General features: G+C 44.1%; 1 protein-coding gene across 6 annotated transcripts in view; it reads left to right on the plus strand.

Annotated features, from left to right (window-relative positions):
* The window catches only part of Glut1 (Glucose transporter 1), a 171264-nt gene that overhangs the window by 48647 nt on the left and 108580 nt on the right, over positions 1 to 14037 (plus strand). The gene's annotated exons all lie outside the window — the stretch shown is intronic.

The following is a 14037-nucleotide window of genomic DNA, read 5'->3' on the forward strand; positions in this document are numbered from 1 at the left end:
TAGGGCTGCTGCTGGAAAAAGTTTCATGGTGCTTTCAGTAGAGGGCGAATTCTGGGAGTGCTTATGGAAGCAGGAGGCGGGGAAGGAGGCTTGCCCTGTTATCAAAAATCTGTACGGGCTTGGCGGTCGGTACCGCTGTTTCGGCTCCATAACGCGGGCTAATGTCGCTCCTCTAAATGGGTTCTCCTAACCGGAGCGTCCCTTCTGCACAGTCCAGTTCAGCTAAGCAAGCTCGGTTGGCTTAAACGTAGGGAAATGCGGCGGGCCTTGTCCACTGCAGGCTACGGTTATTCGGGGCGCTCGGCTCACAATACTCAAATCTCTCAGTCCTGCTTACGCTTACGCTGAATTGGTGCACATTACACCAGAGCTATCATTTCCACCGTCGTAGACAGTGGCTTCAGGGCAACGCAACTTTTCAGATCTTTACGAACTAATTTTTTGCACCAGAATGCTCAAAATTCGTTTGCGCTCTTTGTGTGCTTTTTCTAGGGCAAAACTCATTGGGTAACATCGGCTTCATCGTACCCACTCGACGTACAGAAGCTTACGAGCAAGTTACGCACACACCCTGCAATTTTATAGAAACTAATGCCGCTATTGTTGTCGTTCGGTTTTTACCTGTAATTCATAGTACGAAGCGTTTATCGTCAGTAGAATTTGGCTTTAGAGCAAAAGACACAATTCGCGAAGGACAGCTCAGAACCACTAGCGAGCCGACCATATGGGCTTAAATTTCAACCGCTTTCTGGCCTCATGTGCTCTTACGTCTGATGAACGCACTGGGTCCATAGAGATCATGTCCGCTGGGAAAGTCCCCCGCGTAGGAAAGTTTAGCAGGGGCAACGGCGGCCACCGCCGCCGAAACGCTAATTCCGACTTTGGTGTATCCGACCCACCCTGTTTCCAACCATCTGTCCTACCTGTCGCCATCTGTACCCTCGTACACTGCCATGGATCTGTGGTCGTCTTGGTCAGATCTTGGTCCTTCCAACAGCTTGTGCAATTCTCTCCTGGAAAGAAGCGAAATAGGACAGGAGAGGTGTGCTGAGGTCTGGATATTTGCGCAAGTGCTGAGAAATGTTCTTTTCTCGCCACAACATAGGGCCTACCCGTGGGGTAGCGGCGTTAGAGTGGCAAATTTGCTGCGCTCCCATAGGAAAGCGACAACGAAAGAAAAGACGGGACAACGTTATGCTGATTTTGTTTCTCGACTGTCTGCTCGCAAGCGACCGCTTACGTAGAGTCCGTTGTGGTATGTCGGCGCTGCTGTCTGACAGAAATCAGCCCGCCCATATGCCCGACGCACTTACAAACGAACGTAAAATGCGATAAAATGTGACTTGGCCAAATTAGGTCTAACTGTGCTTCCAACATTTGAGTTACACTGCTGTCCTCTCGTGGTATCTAACGCTGTCGTCCACAAAATGAGCTAACATCAACCAGTTTACGGGGATGGATATAAAGTCGCCGACTTTAATGAGACTACCGCCATTTCTCCACCGCGGCACGCTATGGCCAACCTGATAGCCGACGAGAGTGGCTTAAGCCCAGCAGCAGAGGTTTCCCTCAAAGAAGCCCAATCACTGGACGAAGCATCGGATAAATTTGAGCGTACAAGTCATTTTCTAAACACTAACGTACTGGAAGATTTTTTTCTTCTGTTTTTCGAAATATACGCATTTTACAGTGTTACTTGCCAATAATGTCGACGACTTATGCTGTCGCTTTGGCGCGACATTATGGCAATGACCATTAACGGAGTGACCTTTATATATATATATATATATAGCTGCAGAATTTGTTTCATGTCTAAGCTCCATAGAAGACCTATAAAGTTAGAGCCTTTAAACTCGTTTAGACACAATAATCTATGCCCGTTAATCCCCAACATATTAGCCTATTGCGTAGACTTTATTTTTTTTTAGATCTCTTGTTACTGGTACGAGGCGGGTATACTGAGCACAGCCTTTGGGTATCGGCTACTGCAGAGCTAAATTAATTGAAAATTAATATTTTTATAAGAAAGCGACTAAATATGTGCAGCGTTTGCCGCCTCCGCAGCGCTATTATCGGGCGTAATGCTACGATTCAAGCTCCATAATAACGCCTACCTAAAACTGACAGACCGGAAAAATGGCACAGTTCTCTCCGCATTTTTGAGCTTTTTGCAGATCTATCTTCATGCGGAAGCTATTACTCAAGTTGCCGTTAATAGCAGTTTTGCTTTGACAAAGAACAATGGCCAAGTCAAATAGGTTAAAAGCTGGCCAGGCTGGCGCGCAACATCAAAGCGAACGGAATAAAGGACGCCTCTATATACGGTGTTAGTTTAGCCAATATTTGAAGACATGTGTGGATTGGCAAGCCTTGTGTAATTTTTGCCCTTTGGAAATCTGTTTCTGTTGTCTGTACCCTTCTTCCGTGCAGAAGCTCTTCACCTATTCGAAGGAATCAACGATGCATAATTCGATTCCACTCGTAAAACGTTTTTCGCTCTGTCCATCAATGACCGTGGCTAAATAAATAAAACGGTGAAGGGTGACGGTACGCTGTGCGTGTACGGGCTAGCAACGTTAAACGTTTCAATGAAAGAAAAAAATGCACTAGACTTCTCCATTTTCCATTTTCTGCTTGTGTTCAAAACCGCTGATCACAATCGTATATCCCCTGCTTCCGGCCACCAGCCTCCGACCACAGCCTCTTCTATCTGACGACTTCGAATCAAGCGCTAGTCTTTCGCCTTGCAAATCATTTTTCCCAATTGAGGTTGTCACTGATTGTGAAGTCGCAAATGAATCATACGATGTTTCTAATCATTGAAGCCAGGCTAGCCTAGCTGTGACTCGCGTCGCAAAAACTGAACGAAGTGCGAAATAGGTGCCACGGAAGCCGTGTGTGCCAAAGCTGGCTAGGGGGGGGGGGGGGTAGCGACAGTGGCCTTATCTTCACTATTAACATCACCCACAACAAACTCCGCCATTAACATGAGCGGAGTTTGTTGTGGCTAATGTTGATTCCTGTAGAGCGGCGTTGAAGGTAGGGCCTGTATGTCGATAGAATATCTTTTTAGGGAATAGGGTATATGTGTACTTGTGCGACCGAAGATGTAATTAACTGAGTTTGTCGTAATATAATAATTATTTTGTGGCAATAGTCTGCCATTGTTATTGTTGCTCTTGGTATTATTCTTAAGGTATATGGTAATCTTTATTACAACTGTAAATATGGGGAGGATGTACGTGAAAATACTGGCGGAGTTCAGTCGTATATGCGTGTATTTCTGTTAAGACATTTCAAATACACGTGTAAGGAAAGTATTAGAAAATTCAGTGTACAACATTACTAGTAACAGCCTCGTTCAGGTGATTATGGGTGAATCAGCATACATAGCGTGTATTGGTACTGTTTGAAAAAGGTTCGCATTAGGTTGGCAATGCCCTTGGTGTTTCCATTAGGCTAGTCAACGAAGCCCTAATGGAGATTTTAACTATAAGAAGCCTTAGTCCTGAGCACAAGGAAATTACCTTAGGGAGGCAAGCATTAGTAGCTTCTTATGTATATGAGATGGCCAAGATCGATTCTATTTAGCTCGCTCGGGTCGGGATTAGCATAAAAACTTAATTATTTTTTTCCCCTTGAAAAAAATTTCCCCTCCTATAAAAAGTTACTTTTGCAAAACTTTCAATACTTTGTTCTATATGCACACGAACCTTGTACATGCGTACGCTTGATATTTGATGGCGGACTCGATGTGTGCGGTTTGGGGCCTAATAATTGTTTTTGAACGAAGTAAGCTACGAGTGCATGATTTCTGGATATCATAGATTTGCAGTACGTGAATGGTAGTTCTGTTCCATTTAGAGTCTTCGGCGAGTTGCGCTGGGCATGTAAGTCTAGCTTATCATCAAATTCATACACTAAAGAAGAATTGGCCCATTTTTGCTTAAATATATTATGCTTGCTCAGTTTTTGGAAGTCTGTATTTCGTGCATTTCGTGTTTTTCCTCTTCTGAAAGAACCGAAAAACGATTAACCCAATCCGCTCGAAGCGAGCTCCAGCGCCCTTTGACCCTTTCAAAATTAAATTTGCAAACAACTTCATGAATTATCAGAGACAGATTTGGGTGGAACAGAAACGTGTTGGAAATCCATTCTACAAGCTGCTTCGGCGGGGCAAGAAGAAGATAGGATAAGCGCAAAGAACTCCATCGCGTCAGAGTCGACTCATCCAGCCCTCCTTACGTTTGTAGACGAAAATGGAAAGCGTTCTACTATAAGACTAGAACGTCATTGCATTTCCTACATGTTAAATGTGGTTATTCCATTCGAGTAATTTTGGTATACAGGGTAACCATTATTGATGTTGGAACGGCTCTATTCACCTCGTTTGTTCCAATGAAAAATGTTTTCAACACTATGCAAAGCCTGTCAAAGCATGACTTCCGTACATTCCGAGTTCTCCTGAGGCCTTGTACAATATTAGAGCGATCCCATGGGTGGATACGAGTAGGATTCAGCGACCTTACGAAGCTGCTTGTACCGTTGAAGTATCACGTAGTGGTGACAAGGTAAATCCCGGAGGAGCGAAGAAACATGGCCTGGCGATCGGCACCTGCTACGTAACTAAAGGGCGATTTAATTTAAAGCATCTCTTTGGTACATCGTGCGGGTCTGTCAACGCTGTAAGGCCGTTTACAGGCGATGCGGAAGGGGGGATAAAAAGGATCAGGCATGAGTACGGTTGTGTGAACGAAGGTATGAGCTTATACCCTAAATTATCCCCCACTTCACTCTTTGGCTTCCTGCCATTATTGGTGCCTGTCAAACCATAAGCCTCCAATCCTAGCTTCCCCGATTACCTTAAAGGTCCTTTACACTGCGTGCATTTTATATGAGACGCCCATTTGCTCTTCTCACTAGCGTCAGTTATCGCCATATGAAGCGAAAGCTTTCTCTATTCTTTCTATTTTTTTTTGTTTGCAAGAGCCAAATTTTTTGCTACCTCAAAGAGAAAGATCACGGTGATACTGTCGGTAGGGAAAACAACAGGAGTTGGCTTAATAGTGGTAATTTTCTATGTCTGAGAAGGATGTTGGTGTATGCGCCTGGTGCAGTGAAAGCATTTGGCATGTAGAGTGTGATATGGCGATACCGACATAGCTGATCAAGCTCGCATCCTGCTGCCAGATCGGAAACTGAACTTTTGCTGCTCGAAAAAAACTGTGCTTACGTTTCTCATTTACCTCAGCTTGGTCGTTTCTCAGTAGCACGGCAAAAGCTTTCTTTCTTTCTCCAGTTCTGCCGTCTTGGCCCGGTACCAGGTATCAAGCAACGTGCCTAACTATGTGCTACTAACTGTGTTTCTGGGGCTACAACAAAAATAGAGGGAAAGAAGGAAAAAGGGAAAAGCGAACGATACCAGGAACATATGGGAGTCATCTAATAGTAAAGCTTTCCACCATCGCGAGACTCAGACCAATGGCTTGGCATGCCGCAAACAGCGCCGCCACCGTTGCCGTGGAGTACATACGTGCTCCGTAGAGAACCAGCTGCATGAGCTGGCTAGGGCATCAAATGCCACTTCTGCTCACGTCCTTTCTCCCTCTGCCTTTACCTCTTACTCTTTTTCTTAGCTGGGCTTTATTCGGCTTCTGGCAAACCCTCAGCGCGTTTTGGTCCGCGGCAAAACCTGCTTATGCTTACGCGGCGTGAATGTCCCTGTAGAATGGAAATGCTGTGAGACCTACCTATACGCTAAGGCATTTTTGGAAATCTTTATTCAGCGCTAGGAACATTGTCCTGAGCACCATCAATAGAAATAGCAGTAGAAGCATGTGGCCTACATGACAAAAAAAGTAACCTTGGGTGTTCAGTGCACTGCTAAAACGTAATCTTTTATAACGCGCGTGGATGCCTGAGATGAGCCGTCAATAGAAAAATTGAAATCGTAATCGTAAAAAAAGTTAGTATTTTTTTTTACCAAATGACATCTCCTAGACTTTTCTGGGAGTTTTTGATTGTTTTGTTCGTTAGTATTTGTACAAAAAACCCTACTGGTAGCTTAGGCTTTCCTAACGGACTTCTTCAGTGGCATAGTGCGCATGCCACTGGACTTGTATCTTGAGGTTTAGAGTGTGAAATCCGAGAAATCAGAGGCTACTCAGAAATTTTTTAAAATTATTCAGTTCCTTAATTTGACTGTTCATCATGGCAACCCCAGTTGACTTAAAAGGTAATTATCACACATTTTTGCTCATACACCCATCCAGCGGCCATTGAGGTCTGAGTTGCAACTGACAGCTTTTTAATAACATTTAGCGTTTTTTCGTCTCCTCTGTTGCGCTCTAGCGCCAGACCCAAATCTGTTCCTCACCTGGCCTTATCTTGAATGGAGGAAAAGCGTATTGTCCCATTTTTTTTTGTAGCAGTGCACGGGGCAGCTGTATATACACACACTCAGACAGCCAAGTAAACAACCTTGATTTAGCATACTGGTCCAGTCACCTGAGCAGCCTGCTCTTTTTGCTTAAATCGTTCGGTTACTGGGCTTGAACGTCTAACTAGTTCATGCTGATCTTGCATCGTTTTATCGTCTGTGTCTTCGTCTTTGTTACCTACGTCTTTGTTATTGACAGCAAGATGATATCAGTGGTGGGATGCCCCATCTACTGCGCCGTCGTTCCACGCCACATCTCGAGTGAGTTCAACCTTTCCCTACGACCCGCTCTGATAATATGTCTCTGTATTCGCCTTCTTATAAAGTGGGAGAACGTCGGACTGATGTTATCCAACGAGCAACTTACTGGCCTCTCCTGACGTAGACGTTGCTCCGCACCTCGGCAAAGCCTGAATGGCACTTCGGTGCTGTGAGCGGCAGCAACGATGTGGCGCCTTAAGGTTTCGAGGTTTCTTCGAAGGTTGAGCGTCAGCTAGCGAAGAGACCAAAAGAATTTAAATTTATCTGGCAGGTGGATGAGTGGGTGTTGAGTGGCTTTATACGAGACGGCGTGAGGTTTTGTCATGGAATCGGGATGTCGTTGAGGAGACAGCTAGCGCCCTCTATGCGCTACTGTTTTCTCTATTGACACGAACATACATAAAGACACGTTTAGGCCCTTGCCTCCAGCTGAGCGTTGCCCCTGCGAATGTTTGAGGAACCTGCCAGGGCTAGGCGGGATCGATGAGGTCGTAAGGGGAAATCTTATATTATCGACGTCCCAGAAAAGACACACACCAGTCAGAAAACTATTCGGCTATTCGTCCAAGCTTCTCGATAGCAGCGGGTCAGAACGGTAGGTGGGTCGAAATGCGCCAAGGGCCCGACCCAAGCAGATAAGGAGCTTATTCGCCAAAGCGGACTACGTCGACAACGAAACTATTGAGACTAGAACGCCTTGAGTGGGTTCGTAGGCTAGGACGGGGAGCAAGCGAGGGACTTCGAAGGCCTAGAAGAGCATGCTTGGCTTTTTTGCCCATTTACATACGACCATGCTAGCTCTGTTCTCTAACCGCCATCAGGTTACCTGCTTCGGTATTTTAGGACATGACTTAATAGCAGACGTACACTAGCAGAAGCGTGCCTGAATTTAATTGAGGTGGCGAAAGCGTAAGACGAAGATGCTTAGTACGTGATGATGTGATATGTCGAATAGTATTAGTTGGGAATAGAAGCGTTAGATGAAATGACGCTGGTGTTGGCGCCGTTGGTGTTCGTGAACAAATCGAGGCTCACATAAAGGGCTCAGGAAAACGGCACCCGCCGTATCGCTGACTCACACTAGCTGGCTCGGCATAGTGACGCTCTCCGTTCCCCTCTTAATTTGGTCGTGGTATGAAGAACTTATAGGCATTCCGATGCTTTATGTTGGCTTCTCTTTATGCAGGCATTCATAAAACCTCCGTATGAAGATATCCAGCGGAGGCTGGCTTATGTGTTAAACAAAAGACTTGGAGGCCATACGTTGTGTTTTATGACGAAATCAATACACGCTGTACTTGCTCGTCATGATCACATACTTTAACTATATTGGTAACTATTTGTTGATTTAGTTCTGCTAGGTCCACCCATAAAAAACCGCGGACCTTATCGGGCCTTACGGTCCAGTTCCTAAGAAAACTTTCTGCGGATATTGTCGAGATATGAGAATGACTTAGTCAGGTTTCTATCTGCAAACGACACAAATATTTTGCAAAGATACAGATGCCAACTGAAATTTTACATAATGGTCACTAGATTTAGAAACGGCAGTTCTATATATCGATGCGCTTTTCCGTGGACCACAATAGCAATCAGCAGTATTCTATCACTTGACGAAAGGGCACACGAACGTTTGCCATATCGACAAAAGCGCATGTTACAAAAACTTGCGCGCCAAAATAAAATTGCTTCTAACGTTGGCTATTTCAAGGCGCATAAACCAATGCTTTGTTACGGATCGAAGCACAAGCCAGACTGATTTGATACCAATGAATTTGGTGGGGCAATTTAATATTCGGACAGTTATATAGCCTAATGCTATCAGTGTTGCTTCCTCTGAAAATGTTCATTATAATGACACGTTCGCCCGCCAGCTTTCAGTAGCTTTTCGGGATGAGTGGCAGAACAGCCTTCGTCACTGGTGCTCTACATCAGCCTTCTGGAAAAGGTGGCTGCGATGGCTGATGACGTCAAGCGACGGTTGCTCATTCAGCCTTCTACCACATACGTTCCCAAGGCCTAGGCGCTTATGTGCTACTAACTTCTTATTTGCAGGGACGCAATTAGAGACGATAGCCTTCGTACGCTAAGAGTATGACGCGTTGCTGAAGCGAAAGACAAGACTCGAAGTTGAACCGGCAGGAACAGCCACAATAGAATTAAAGCAATCCAGAAGCTGGAAAAGTGGCTTCTGTCACGGTGAACAGCTCTCGTCTTGTTGGTATTCCTGGCGTCATACAAGCGCTGGTGGTATGAGCTCCTCATTTTACTTTCTTGTTTCACCCACTTTTACGTTCGTAAGCCCTTGGCAGGCTCGTGGTTATCAATCAATCTTAGCTTGTCCGCTAATCGGTCTAATTTTTCTGTTCGCCAGCAACTTGTGCTCGCTGGCAGCTCGTAGACGATAACTACAGCGAATCACGAATAAGTCTTTTTTTTTTTTTTACCTACTACCAATACCACCTACCACTACATCTGTCCAAATAATTATCATACACGTGCGGTCACTATTACAGCTTTGCAGATACGGAGATCGTAAGGAATTTGTAGTTCTAGCAGTAGCGGATACCTACTGGGCACGATCTAGGTCTAGGAAGGTCTAAATCTCTGGCCAGCCTTCCGGCTTTCAACGCTGCTTCTTTCAGCGGAGCTATCTTCGTCGCACTGTTTCCTCTGGTCAAGGCGAAAGAACTGCAGTCACGACCGCCTTTATCATCACTATCATAGCTTTGCTACTGTTTTATGTGTTCATAATTTTCCCTTATCGGCGTGTTGCTCTGCCTTTCTGACCTCGTTTCTCGTCTTGAACCGGTTCGCTGTTCGTCTGTCGTTTTGCACTAACTCTCTCTAACACCGTCTCTACCTGAGCTTTTTTTCCTCGAGAATTCTATTCTTCTATGTCGACTGACTTCTTTCATTAGGCGTTCATTGGTCTTCGATTTGTCCACGATTTTGGCTTCCTCATCTAAAACGGCGCTTTCTTCATCACTATTTCCTATCTTAGTTCTCATTGAACCTAAACGGCGGTTGACTGGAGTCTTAGCGAGATAAAAGGTAGGGTGATTGCATTCCAAAGTATTTTCGGGGTGTTGTTCCCTCTCCGTCTTTGATTTTCGACCCGGTGTAAGAGAAGAACGGTGGCGTGCACCAATCGACCCGCTTATAAGCCCGAGTCCTCTTGGCCAGTTCTCTTCGATTCCACCTTTCCGATCTCTCTTCATTTTAATTATAAGCCAGTCAATAACATTTTGTATATCTGCTCTCTTCGCGTCGCTTGATTGCTGCCGCCGCCATTAGTGACGTTTAGGCCCATTCTTTATTTCATAACCAGGCGCTGATCCGCCTCCCCTGCTTTGTAATTTCTGTATCCCAGTCCTTCTCACAGTTTGTTTCTTTTTCATGGTTCTCACGTTTTTTTTTTTGGTTCATGCGAATTTTCTCTACGACGAGGTTCTTTCTTGCCCCTACTGCTTTGGTCCTAATCTGAATTCTGCCTTTGCTGCACGGAGTTCGGAAGTTAGCCAATCCTATGCCATTCAAAACCGATACCCAGCTTGATAGAGAGATACAATGTCAAGTGTTCAGTAAAATGTGTAACCCTAAGGATGCTGCTTTGAATGCGTTTGAAAAATTATGCAGACTTATGGAATCGTTTCAGTTTTTAAATATCCTGCAAATAGAAAAATCATGTGTTAGAAATCGCAGACTCGTCTATTCAGCAGAAAATCGAGATAACTCTTGTCCGCATCGGTGTTCTTAGGGCCGTCCGGCGGTCAGGCAGAATCTTAGCTCAAGTGGCCGCTCGTTACGAACGTCCATCCTGACCCTAGGAGCGGTACAGCTACTGCATCGTGGACATAAAAGCTTTTTGATCTTTTTTTCATTTCTTCTTCTTCTTCTGCATCTGTCGGTCCGATTCTAAAATCGATGAAAACAAAGTGCAAGACCAACATATTCTCGCTTGCACGGAACGCGTACTTAATCCCCTCTGTAGGTCCTTTTAGGGGGGCAAAGCAAATACAATAGAATAAGCCGAAGAGAGAAGAAAATTGTGTGCACCACGGTTTCTTCGTCGATATTGTTGTGACTGATGTTAGTGGACGTTAGGTATTTGATTACCACTGGCTATCGTTGGGCATAAGCCAGGATCGTATTGAGACACAACAAACCACCGTAGAGCCTTTGCACCATGTCCGAAGGCACGTTCGAACCCTACCTGTTCTTGCCGGCTTTGGTTCTTTGTTTGTCGTCGTAAAAAACCAGCCTTAGTATTCTGATTTTTGTCGTTTGTGCTAACTTACCTGTGAGCGTCCTAGTACGTGTTCCTGCCAGCCTGTTGTATCCTTCTCGTTCATTATTTGCTGCTTTGGCGTTTGATTTTCTATTGTTTTCCAGAGCACCACTTTCTAAAAAGATGCCCCATATTTAGTAATTGCCTTCGAAAAATTCTTCCTATTGCGCTGAATTATGTCTCTTGTTCTAACTTGCACATTTATTTTGTGTAAATGACATCAGGAAGTCCTTGTCGGTGCACGCAGCTGAGACATCCGGGTAGCTATTGCTGCTGAGGAATTGCCCCGCTAATTTATGAAGGGATGCAGGCAGCAAGTGTAAAGCATATAAAAACTCCATTATCATTAAATGATGACTATCACGTGCTATAACATACGAGAAAAATTTTGCCATGCAAATTGAACGTCAATGGTTATAGTGGCTTAATGCTTGGCATATCACTTATATGACGACAACCCCCCATTAAGACTTAATTAGATTTCCTTTTATTTAATGGGGTCTATACAGTCGAGACAACAAAATATAAGCCAACCAGAGAACTGTAAGCATCGTGCTTCTACAGCTTCACATGCACTTCAGATCAGATCAAAGCTACCATTGAAACATTTACGAAAACCGAGGGCAACGAACCCAAGTTTTTTAAATTTTTTAGAGAGATACACCGGATCTTTTCCAAAGGAAAAACGAAGGAAACCTTTAGGGGCACCAAATCGGGGCAACTATTTTCTCATTCTTCCCTTGATTTGTCGCTTAAAGACTTGGTGTCCGATTAAAGGCTAAAGCTACTCAAGGGGGATGGCAGTAGGTGCAGCCACTTTGAATTACATTATTAGCCAACTAACCCCTTTATTATTTCGATGACAATCGAGCGACAATCCTCCACACTGGCATAGCTTATGCATTCAAAAAAACACTGCTTATTCGGGCATTGAGGCGTACTATCAGGACAAAATGAGGCCTGCTTCCGCGACAGTAGCATCGAAATGTGATTTGACGGAAATTTGAAATTCGTTGAAGACTATTGCTATGACCTTCAATTACAGCTTCCGCACGAATATAGATTCTTCAAACACTAAATATTAATATTGCGTTTCCTACAGCCGCCAAAGCTACCCTATGTATTATCGAGTGCCGCCCCCTCAAAATGGCTTTGATATTTTAACGCTTTCGCCTTTCGTGTGGCGTATTTCCGCTTCTTTGCAGACGATACGCTCATTTTTCTGCTTCTGTTTCCCATCGACGCTCCGAATCACCCGAGATAGCGTTGCTAGGAACGCAGTTCCAATACCGACAATTTTATCAGCACCTCAGTGTTGACAGATACCCGTACAGCTTCAGTCGAAAAGAAAAATCGCGGCGAGTCGCAAGAATTCAAAAATTGGCGCCTACACGATATTGCTGCTAAGGTCGGGTTAGTGATGCAAAGAAAATATTCTTTCATCGCGAGACTTCTATGCATCGTCGCGTGTACTTTCCCAATCGCTTTCTCAGACGTGATCGTTTTATATAGTAGTTTACATACTGATAAGGCCAGTAAATTGGTGAAATCTAATCAAAAAAAGAACACAGTTAATTGGTAGCGATAAAAAAAAATCAGTAATTTATCCGTTTTTCCTCTCACTCTTCAGTCATCTTTGCGTGAGCGGTAACATTGTTTTCAGTATAGAGCAAGCAAACCGCATGGTAAACATACTAGATGTTGTCGGGCATCATAGGTAACGTTTTTGCCTACTAAACTTGAGAAATACGTGATGGCTTAAGCTCGAAACCAGGCGTAAAGTCACTTCGTTTTGTGATGAGAGCCAGCTATATGATGGAATATATAATGGCAGTGCCGATCGTAAAACTTAAAACATTATCTTTATCCGTCCATTTTTTTTCTTTATAGACATAATCCCTGGTATTTTATAGTCATTTGTCTTAATAATTTCGCCACCGCTATGACTTGAACTAGCGGCTGTCGTATTTCTACTCGTCAGAGTTACCTTGAAAATGTCGTTGGAGAGCTGTACGTTAGCCACCCAAATTACTTCGCCCCTAATAATCAGCTTGCGGATATGATTTCTATCACATGGTTAGGGGGACTATTTACATCATTAATGAATATTAAGTTAGACGTACAATATAACTGACTTAACTGCTATTCCGGTTAGATTCCAATAAGTTTAACTACAAATACACCGTTTTCAATGAATGAAGAATGTGCAAAACCAATTATAGGAAAACACTAATCACCAATGCTGATAACAGCGCGCGTGCTGTACAGACGCGCTGATATGGAGTGTTTCTCCAATGGCTATACTATCGTGCCACTGGCGTTGTTGGTAGAGATGGAGCTCGATTTTACCTATTACTCACGGATGTAGAAAACAGGAGACCTAACCCGTCGCTTTTGCAGTCGATGCTACTCAATATCCTTTTTAATCCCTAACGCTTGAACTCCTATATTTGATGACGTCATTTGACTGTTGAATTGGCCGAATTGCTATTATGAGGCTGGGAACGCTAATCCCGTAAGCGTGCGTCAAAAAGCCTTCATTATCTTGTTGATAAAGTATGTACCTGTGTGCATTCTACAATTCACGAACCATGGCGGACCTGCCGCGTGATCCTCTACGTTTCGAACTTTACATCCGATATCGCAATTTGACAGCCCTTCAAATGATTGACCCTCAGTACAAACCTAGACCACAACATGCTCCTAAGCTTAGCAAAGAAATACGTTACCTGCTAAGCTATCGACGAAGCCGACGCGGCTCCAGTGGGAAACGATGGTTAGATCGAATATATGTTGAAAATAGTTGCGCAATCGTACATGAATGTTTGATATACGCCCCTTTATAAGTTACATAAAGTGTGCCATACCCATCCCCGTATTATCAAATCGATAAAGTGCAAAGATATTGTCTTCGTTGTCTAACCGAGACAAAGCTCGAGATCGAACAGCGTTAAAGGATTTTATAACTCCAAATGCAATTGTAATGTTTTGTAACGCAGGGTCGTGCAGACAGAAGGAACCACATTTGAGAAAAATTGTTTTGATT

This window comes from Varroa jacobsoni, unplaced genomic scaffold (genome assembly GCF_002532875.2).
Source record: "Varroa jacobsoni isolate VJ856 unplaced genomic scaffold, vjacob_1.0 scaffold_402, whole genome shotgun sequence".
Classification (NCBI taxonomy): Eukaryota; Metazoa; Arthropoda; class Arachnida; order Mesostigmata; family Varroidae; genus Varroa; species Varroa jacobsoni.